This window comes from Dromiciops gliroides, chromosome 2 (genome assembly GCF_019393635.1).
Source record: "Dromiciops gliroides isolate mDroGli1 chromosome 2, mDroGli1.pri, whole genome shotgun sequence".
In the NCBI taxonomy this organism is placed as follows: domain Eukaryota; kingdom Metazoa; phylum Chordata; class Mammalia; order Microbiotheria; family Microbiotheriidae; genus Dromiciops; species Dromiciops gliroides.
Window position 1 is genome coordinate 345,190,272 of NC_057862.1, and position 8,428 is coordinate 345,198,699.

Sequence of the window (8,428 nt, forward strand, 5' to 3'; positions counted from 1 at the left end):
ACCATGCCAACCCATAGCTGGCCACAGCTGCTCAAAATGAGGATTTGCTTAAAACAAGTAAATTATTGGTTAAGAGTTCATGGTCAGCAATCTCCGTCCCAACGAACAGATGCCGAAACATGCTTCCCTCTGCTTTGTAGAGAGGTAGGGAATGACAGGTGCAGAATGTTGCTCAAACTTATCAGAGATGGGGGGTTTTTTGTTGCTCAGTTCTGCCAAATTGTTTTTCTTTGTTACTAAAGAATATTCAATGAAGGAGGGAGTATAGGAAATTACGACTGTATTTTTTTAAAGCATCAATAAAACTTTTTTTCCCAAAAAAAGTAAGTCAATAGATTAACTGAAAATTCTCTTTCCCCGGACAAAATGTGTGTGTGTGTGTGTGTGTTTGTGTATGTGTTTGTGTATGTGTGTAGGTGCCTGAAGCAAGGTCTGTCTATCTGCTTATCTCATTGGCAAACGGAAATCTGAATTCCTATCAATTCAGCAGACACAGATAAATCTCTGAAATCACTCCCATTAGATTTCATTCAGCCTCAAGCATCACTGACCAAATTGTCAGCAGAATCCCAATTGCAGAATTTTTATGACTAGTGATGATGTAAGACAGAAAAAACACAGCTGGGTTTTCAGATCCTGCTTTAAATTTATAAAATGGGCAGTTGGGAAAATTATCATTCCTCTCTCAAACAAGATGCTGTCATTCAATATTGGTCAGATAGATTTGAGCATCATGATCTCTGTTGGCCTAACAGGATTACCTTGAGTATCCAGTAGATGATGCATGTGAAATATATATATATATATATATATATTTCAGCTCTGATTGTATTAACTTCTTGAAGGTAGCTATAACATCCTAAAGGGTTCTCTTGGTCTCTAATCTCTAGTAGTAGACAGCTAGAGGAGGCTAAATAAACAAGTCAACTGGTCATCATGTGGGCCACTCCGTCAATAGTGAGTTAGTCATTCATTCATTCATTCATTCATTCATTCAGCCAGTCAGTCATTACTTGCTTTCATTTCTCTGAGGCATTTCCAAACCAAATCTTTGTGTCTGTGGTTTGCTTTACATAGAGCTATGTGAGGAGTGATGTCATCACATTATGCAATACTGTGCTGTCCCTTGAGGTCTTCTTAAGTTGCTTCTTCATAACCTTTTCTGGCTACAGGACCAAGGTAAAGATTTGGGGACACTTTCCCCAAACAGCTGCTACCTAGACTGTATTTACATAAGACCAACACAGACATGTGAAGTGAAAAATTCAGTCTAACGATCAGGTCTCTTGGGGTCCGTATTACCATTACACACACACACACACACACACACACACACACACACACACACACACCACATAAATCAGACGTTATTTCATTGGTATAAAGAATTCCCTATGAGGAAACTCCCTCTACCAATGGAGGACATCATCTACTCTGCAAAATAGAGGGTCAACTATGATATTGAGAGATTAAGTGACTTGCCCATGGGTAGTATGTGTTAGAGGAACTTCCTGGTGTCAACCACACAACTTGGGGACCAGGGCAGCCCTTCTGAGCTCAGCCAAACTACATTAAAATGTAATTGGGAACTACTGAATGAGATCAATAAAAATAAAATTGAACATACATAGTATTAATATGTGGCTTTCTAAGTCAATATGCATCCATAGGTCTCCTTGGATAAGGTTGAATGGCCCCATTTTTATTTGAGTTTTACACCACTGGGAGGAAGAATTTAAGCCTAGGTCTTCCTGACTCAGAATTTAGGTCTCTCTGTCTACTCTACCACACTGCCTCTCCATCGTGTTTGTGTGTGTGTGTGTGTGTGTCTGTGTGTGTGTCTGTGTCTATGTCTGTGTCTGTGTCTGTGTCTGTGTCTGTGTCTGTGTCTGTGTTGTATTTCCATGAGATTTCAAGATCAACTGTCTTGAATAACCAAGTTGGACTAATTTTGTGTTTTGACAAATCTGGTTGTAGCTATGTCTATATGATACCTAAAAAATAGTCAGTAATTACTTTTATTCAATCATTTAGCCATTTTAGTTTGGACCAAAGGATAATAACAGTCAAACTACTTACTTGGATCTTAGACAAGTTACTTAATCTCTCTGAGCCTTGGTTTTCTCATCTGCAAAATGAAAGATTGGACCAGATGTCTTCTAAAGTCTTTTTCAGCTCAAATTCTATAAGCCTTTGAGTTGTCTGAGTAAACTGACCAGTCTTTCAATGGATCTGGTTAGTTGCTTTACTAAACCATTCAGTCGAGTCACAACACCCCTACTGATGTACTCTGAGCTGGTCAACCCAACAATTACTTTAGGATGATGTAGATGTGTCCTCCATCTTCCTGAGCTTTAAGAGTCTAGATCAAATTAAAGACTGGAGTTGTGCATTATCCTCATTATGTAATGAATCCCAGAACTTAATGTGTGCTTTCATCTTCTGGCTGGAAATAGTTATTTTCAAAGGTCCCTGAGTTCTATTATGTAAGAAACATTAGCCCATGTATAATGAGGATGCCAGGGTAAAAATGTCATTTAAAATATTGCACAAGTTTTAAAATTAGTGCTCTGCAAGTAAACTGTTATTTTTAAAAAGAAAAAAAATAGTGTATAAGCTTAATCAGGTTTTTATGCAAGCCAAGTAAGTGAGAAAGAAGAAATCAGATGCTGTTGAGCATCCCAGTATGTTGCATCCTAGTATGCATGAGGCTTGGATCTGGAGCTTTCTGGCCCTGTATCAGAAGCAGGTAGAGCTGTGCTCTTAGTAATGCTGACCAATAAGTTTTTATTCAAAGTCAAAACAACTCCCCATTCCCTCCCCCCAAAAAAATGTTTTAATTTGATGCAAAGGTAATGGATAATATTACCAAGGACTAGACTAATCAATTCAATAGATTTCATAAGAATACATTAATTATTTGGGGGGTGGGGGGAGTTTTTTTGTTGTTTTTTGTGAGACAATTGGGGTTAAGTGACTTCCCCGGGGTCACACAGCTAGTAAGTGTTAAGTGTCTGAGGCCGGATTTGAACTCAGGTTCTCTGACTCCAGGGCCGGTGCTCTATCCACTGCGCCTTGTAGCTGCTGCCAGAATACATTAATTATTATATGCCCAATAATGTGATTATTATCTCCATTACCATAGAGTCCAAGAAGTAAAAACAGATGATGATTCTTTGAGTAGCTAAATATTCAACCTGGCTCCAAGTGTTCCAACCGTCCCAACCCTTCTCTTCTCTCCCAGCTTCTTCACACCAACTGTGAATTATGTAAATGTTTTGGCCAGAATCCAGTTCTTTTCCCAAATGCAATTTGTCATGACTGCCAGCATTGAGACCCGGGGGAAGAAAGGTAGGAGGCCACCTAATGCCCAAAATAGAGGGAGAGGACCAACAAAGAGCATTTTCTAATACTGCTTTTTTATAAATATGTGTGTGTGTGTGTGTGTGTGTGTGTGTGTGTGTGTGTGTGTGTAACCAGAAAATTTCTTTCTCCCTGGCATATATAGGTATTTATTTTGTGATGAATCATGTGGAATGTGTCGCAACACAGGTTTAAAGCCTTCACCAGAGAGTAACAAAGAAGAGTCAATATTCTCAAACATAACAAGGCATAATTTAAACCTTTATATAGGGTGCAGGACTATATTATTCCAGGCCTACTGCTTGCCAGTTTGCAGCCAGGCCCATACTGCCGACTAAACTACAAAGAAAAGTTGAATATCAAGCAGGACTGTTCAACTGAAGCACCTCTAAACCTGCCTGTTTGACTCTCACAAACAACATGATGTTCACAAACAAGTAAGAAGACAAATATAGTAGGAAGGCATCCCGGAACCTTCAGAGGATTCGGTGAAAAACAAAAGGTCCAAGAAAAAGACAATAGGTGGAAAGTCATCCAGATTCTCTGATTTGACAAAAAAATCATTCCAGATTTTTACATGAATGGGACACCAGAGGTAGACAACAACTTGGTGAACTCTGTCTGGCCTCCCAGACTCCAGGATTACAAATAGGTGGGCAAGGGGCAGCTAGGTGGCACAGTGGATAAAGCACCAGCCCTGTATTCAGGAGAACCTGAGTTCAAATATGACCTCAGACACTTGACATAGCTCACTAGCTGTGTGACCCTGGGCAAGTCACTTAACCCTCACCAACCTACCAAAAAAAAAAATGGTGGGCAGGTAGACAAGTGAATCATGGCCCCAGAATCAATGTGGGCATTTCTAATTTTTATGTCCCTCTGTGGCTTACCAAGCCTCAAGTTTACACATACATATGAGTATTCACGCTCACCAGTCCCACCTTGATTGTAAATTCCCTGAGGATAATATCTTGGAGCCTTGCTACAGTGTGTATACAAAGTATGCCTTCACAGTAAATCAAAAAGACCTACCTTGGACTCGAAAGAGAGAAAATTGTCCTCTAGGAAAGTTGTACATCAACAGATAAATTATAAGTTGAAAAGTGGTTCTTTTGGTTTTGTTTTTGTTAAGGCGTCTGACTGCATTGATAGGAGTTTTAAAAAACTGGTTTCTGGGTGCACACTTAGCCCAGAATCTCTTGAATTTGATACTTTGACCAAGTTTAAAAGGACATTTCTCACCCTTTAGATAAGTTCTGCTCTATGTTCTTGGAAACAATACTTGGCCAGTTCTTGATGCCGTGTGTGTGTGTGTGTGTGTGTGTGTGTGCGCGTGCGTGCGTGCGTGCGTGCGTGCGTGTGTGTGTGTGTGTGTGTGTGTGTGTGTGTGTGTGTGTACAGTGACAGAAAAACCTAACTGATTTTTGCTCCATCCAAGATGACCCAACAAGTTCCCTGGCAACATTTTACATTCTTCCAGGTTTCAGTGGTGACAGAAATGCTACATTTGGCTGAACAGAGGAGGCTCATGAAAAGCGAAAATGAGGAGGGAAGAAACTAACCAGTCAATTTAGATGCTTAAAAAAAAAAAATTCTCATTTACTCTGAGTTGTAAGAGAACTATTTGACCTTTTCTTATCCAGTCTGGTATGTGTTGCTTTGTAATTTATAGTAATATAAATTTTGAGCTTTCTGACGCTTTTTTTGTTTTTTTAAATTCTTTTAATCAACAAAAATATACCTTCTCTTCCTCCCACCTTCTCCCTTTCCCCAACGGGAAAGAAAAAAGCAATATAAAAATCCCCATTACAAACATATATAGCCAAGGAAAACAAACTCTCCTATTGGCCATACTAAAAAAGAAATGTCTTAATTTGCATTTTGAATCATGAGACCTGTGGGATCATGGCTGTCCATCATATTGATCATCTATAATGTCTTTCAAAGTTATTTGTCTTTACAATAATATTCTTATTGTATAAACTTGTAAAGGGTCTTCTCATTTCGTTCTGCATCAGTTCATACAAATATTCCCAGATTTTTCTGAAACCATCCTCTTCATAATTTCTTTTTAATAGTATTTTATTATTTACCAATTACATGTAAAAATTGTTTTCAACATTAATTTTTGTAAGATTTTCAGTTCTAAATGTTTCTTCCACACTCCCTTCCCTCCCCCTTCCCAAAGCCAGCAAGCAATCTGATATAGGTTATATATTACAATCATGTTAAACATATTTCCACATTAGTCATGTTGTGAGAGAAGAATCAGAACAAAAAGGAATCATAACAAGAAAGAAGGAATAAAAAGAACAACAACAACAAAAGTGAAAAAAGTATGCATCCATCTGCATTCAAGCTCCATAGTTCTTTTTTCTGGATATGGAGAGCATTTTCCATCAAAAGTCTTTTGGCATTTTCTTGGATTGCTGAGAAGAGCTAAGTCTATCACACGCAATGTTGTTGATACTGTGTACAATGTTCTCTTTGTTCTACTCACTTCACTCAGCATCAGTTCATGTAAGTCTTTCCAGATTTTTCTGAAATCTTCCTGCTCATCATTTCTTACAGCATAATGGTATTCCATGACCATTTATATACCATAACTGATTTAGACATTCCCCAACTGATGAGTACCCCGTCAATTTCTCATTCTTTGTTGTCACAAAAAGAGTTGCTACAGATATTTTTTTCATTGTAGTTCAGTCATTTCAGTCATGTCTGATTCTTTGTGACCCCATTTAGGGTTTTCTTGGCAAAGATACTAGAGTGGTTTGTCATTTCCTTCTCCAACTCATTTGACAGATGAGGAAACTGGAACAAACAGGGTTAAGTGATTTGCCTGGGTCGTATAGCTAGTGTCTGAGGCCAGATTTAATTCAGAGAGATGAATCTTCCTGATTCCAGGCCTAGCACTCTATATACTGTGCTACCTAGTTGCTTTGTTCATAAGGGTACTTTTCCTCTTTCTTTTATCTTTTTGAAGTATAGAACTAATATTATTATAAATAAGTTAGCCAAAGACACAAGGTTGATGTCTACCATGCTCAGATACTTAAGGTTTTCAAATTCTGACGACAGTCCCCCAATCTTCCCATCATGTGAGAAGCAGTTATCCAAGACTAGATCCTTGACCTCCCCCGGCTTCCTGTTCCGCAGCTCCAGCATAGCCTGCCTCTTGATGTCCATGAAGCTTCCCCGACTGCGAAAGGTGGAGCTCAGTGATAACCCCCTCTCTGGAGGCCTGGAGGTCCTAGCAGAACGAACACCCAGCCTGATCCAGTTAAACCTCAGTGGGAACAAAATCAAGGACATCAACACACTGCAGCCCCTGAAGAAGCTGCCAAACCTCAAGAGCTTGGACCCTTTCAAATGTGATGTGACCATACTGATGAGCTACCGGCGGAGTGTGTTTGCCCTCCTGCCCCAGCTCACCTACCTCGATGGCTATGATGCTGAAGACAAGGAAGCTCCAGACCCCGACCCTGAGGCTGACAGGGAGTGTGTGTGTGTAGAATGGGGAAGTGATAGGTGAAGAAGAGGAGGAGGAGGAGGAGGAGGAGGAGGAGGAGGAAGAGCTTGACGAGGATGTGATTGATGAAGAAGATGAAGATGTTGATGGAGAAGATGAGGAGGAAGATGAGGCGGAGGAAGAGGAAGAAGATGGGGTAGAGGATGAGAAGGATGAAGATGATGATGGAGCGGAGGATGAAGAGGAAGAAGTACCCCAGCATGGAGAAAAAAGGAAATGAGCTGCTGATGACAAGAGGGAGGACAGCGAGGAGGACGAGGACAACTGAGCCAGCTTTACTGCCCTGCATCAGTGAGTGGGCAGCTGAGGCTGTGGAGGGACTCTGCCAGCTTGCCCTGGGCACTGCTGGCGCTGGGGTCTGTTCTTTCCCAGAAGGGGCTCCATAGGCACTGCTTGGCCAGGGGATTCGGCAACCAAAGGTTCTCTCCATTTTCAGGGCTGTTTTGTGCAACGATTTGTTGGAATTCTTTCTAAATCTTTGTTTCCAAGAAAAAATGTGTCCCATGCCCTGCCTGGGCCCTGAAAGGGCAGGGGCTCTGGCACTTTCTCAGGATAAACCTTGAAGCCCCTTCCCTCTTCCCTCTTCTTCATCTTTTTTAAATAAATAAAAACCGAAATTTTGTAAAATAAATAAATGAATGAATGAATAAACAAATAAGTTAAAGGATATGTACAGTTTTATAACTTTGGGGGCATAGTTCCAAATTGTCTTACAGAATAATGTTCATAGTTCATAGTTCTCCCTGTAGTGCTTTTATATACCTGCCTTCCCACTTCTAGCATTTGTCATTTTCCTTTTTTTTGTCAATTTTGTTTTTTGGGTTTTTTGTGGGGTTTTTTTGTGGGGCAATGGGGGTTAAGTGACTTTCCCAGGGTCACACAGCTAGTAAGTGTCTGAAGCTGGGTTTGAACTCAGGTCCTCCCGAATCCAAGGCTGGTGCCTTATCCACTGCGCCACCTAGCTGCCCCTTTTTGTCAATTTTACCTATTAATGGGTATGAAGGTGTAAAAAAATAATTATTAGCTAATCTAAAAATATATATATAATGGGACATAAGAAAAATTATAACTTTAGAAAAATTATAATTGGGCCATAAGTCCCATCTGGGTCGCCATTCAAATATAAAAATATTTTATTAACTTGCTGGCCTAATTTGGGGGGCCTAATCTGACTGGGGTACATAATCTGGGACTGTTGACTGTTTGGTTATCTGACTGCTATTAACTTAATATGGGCCATTTAAAAATTTCTCCACACTGCTCCACCATCATTCATAAGCAAAAGATTAAGAAGCCTCTTCCATTTTAACAGCAGAGAGTTTATTTATGAGATACAATTTAAAATTAAGAATACAGGGAAATAAAATGTACAACCTGACTGCGTTCCGGCGTGTCTCTTTCCACCTGCTGCACCTTTTTTAGCCTCCTCCTGTGTACCAACGGACCTTCCTCTAGTGTTCCCCTCACTGAAAAGCCCCTTGCTCTGTATCAGCCTCCATCCCTTCTTGCTCTTAGCTTTGTCTCCTTCCCTCG

The 8,428-nt window shown here is 40.1% G+C and overlaps 1 pseudogene; it reads left to right on the forward strand.

Moving 5' to 3' along the window:
- Positions 1-6,406: 6,406 nt before the first annotated feature.
- LOC122738852 lies at positions 6,407-7,115 on the forward strand (annotated as a pseudogene).
- Positions 7,116-8,428: the final 1,313 nt, after the last annotated feature.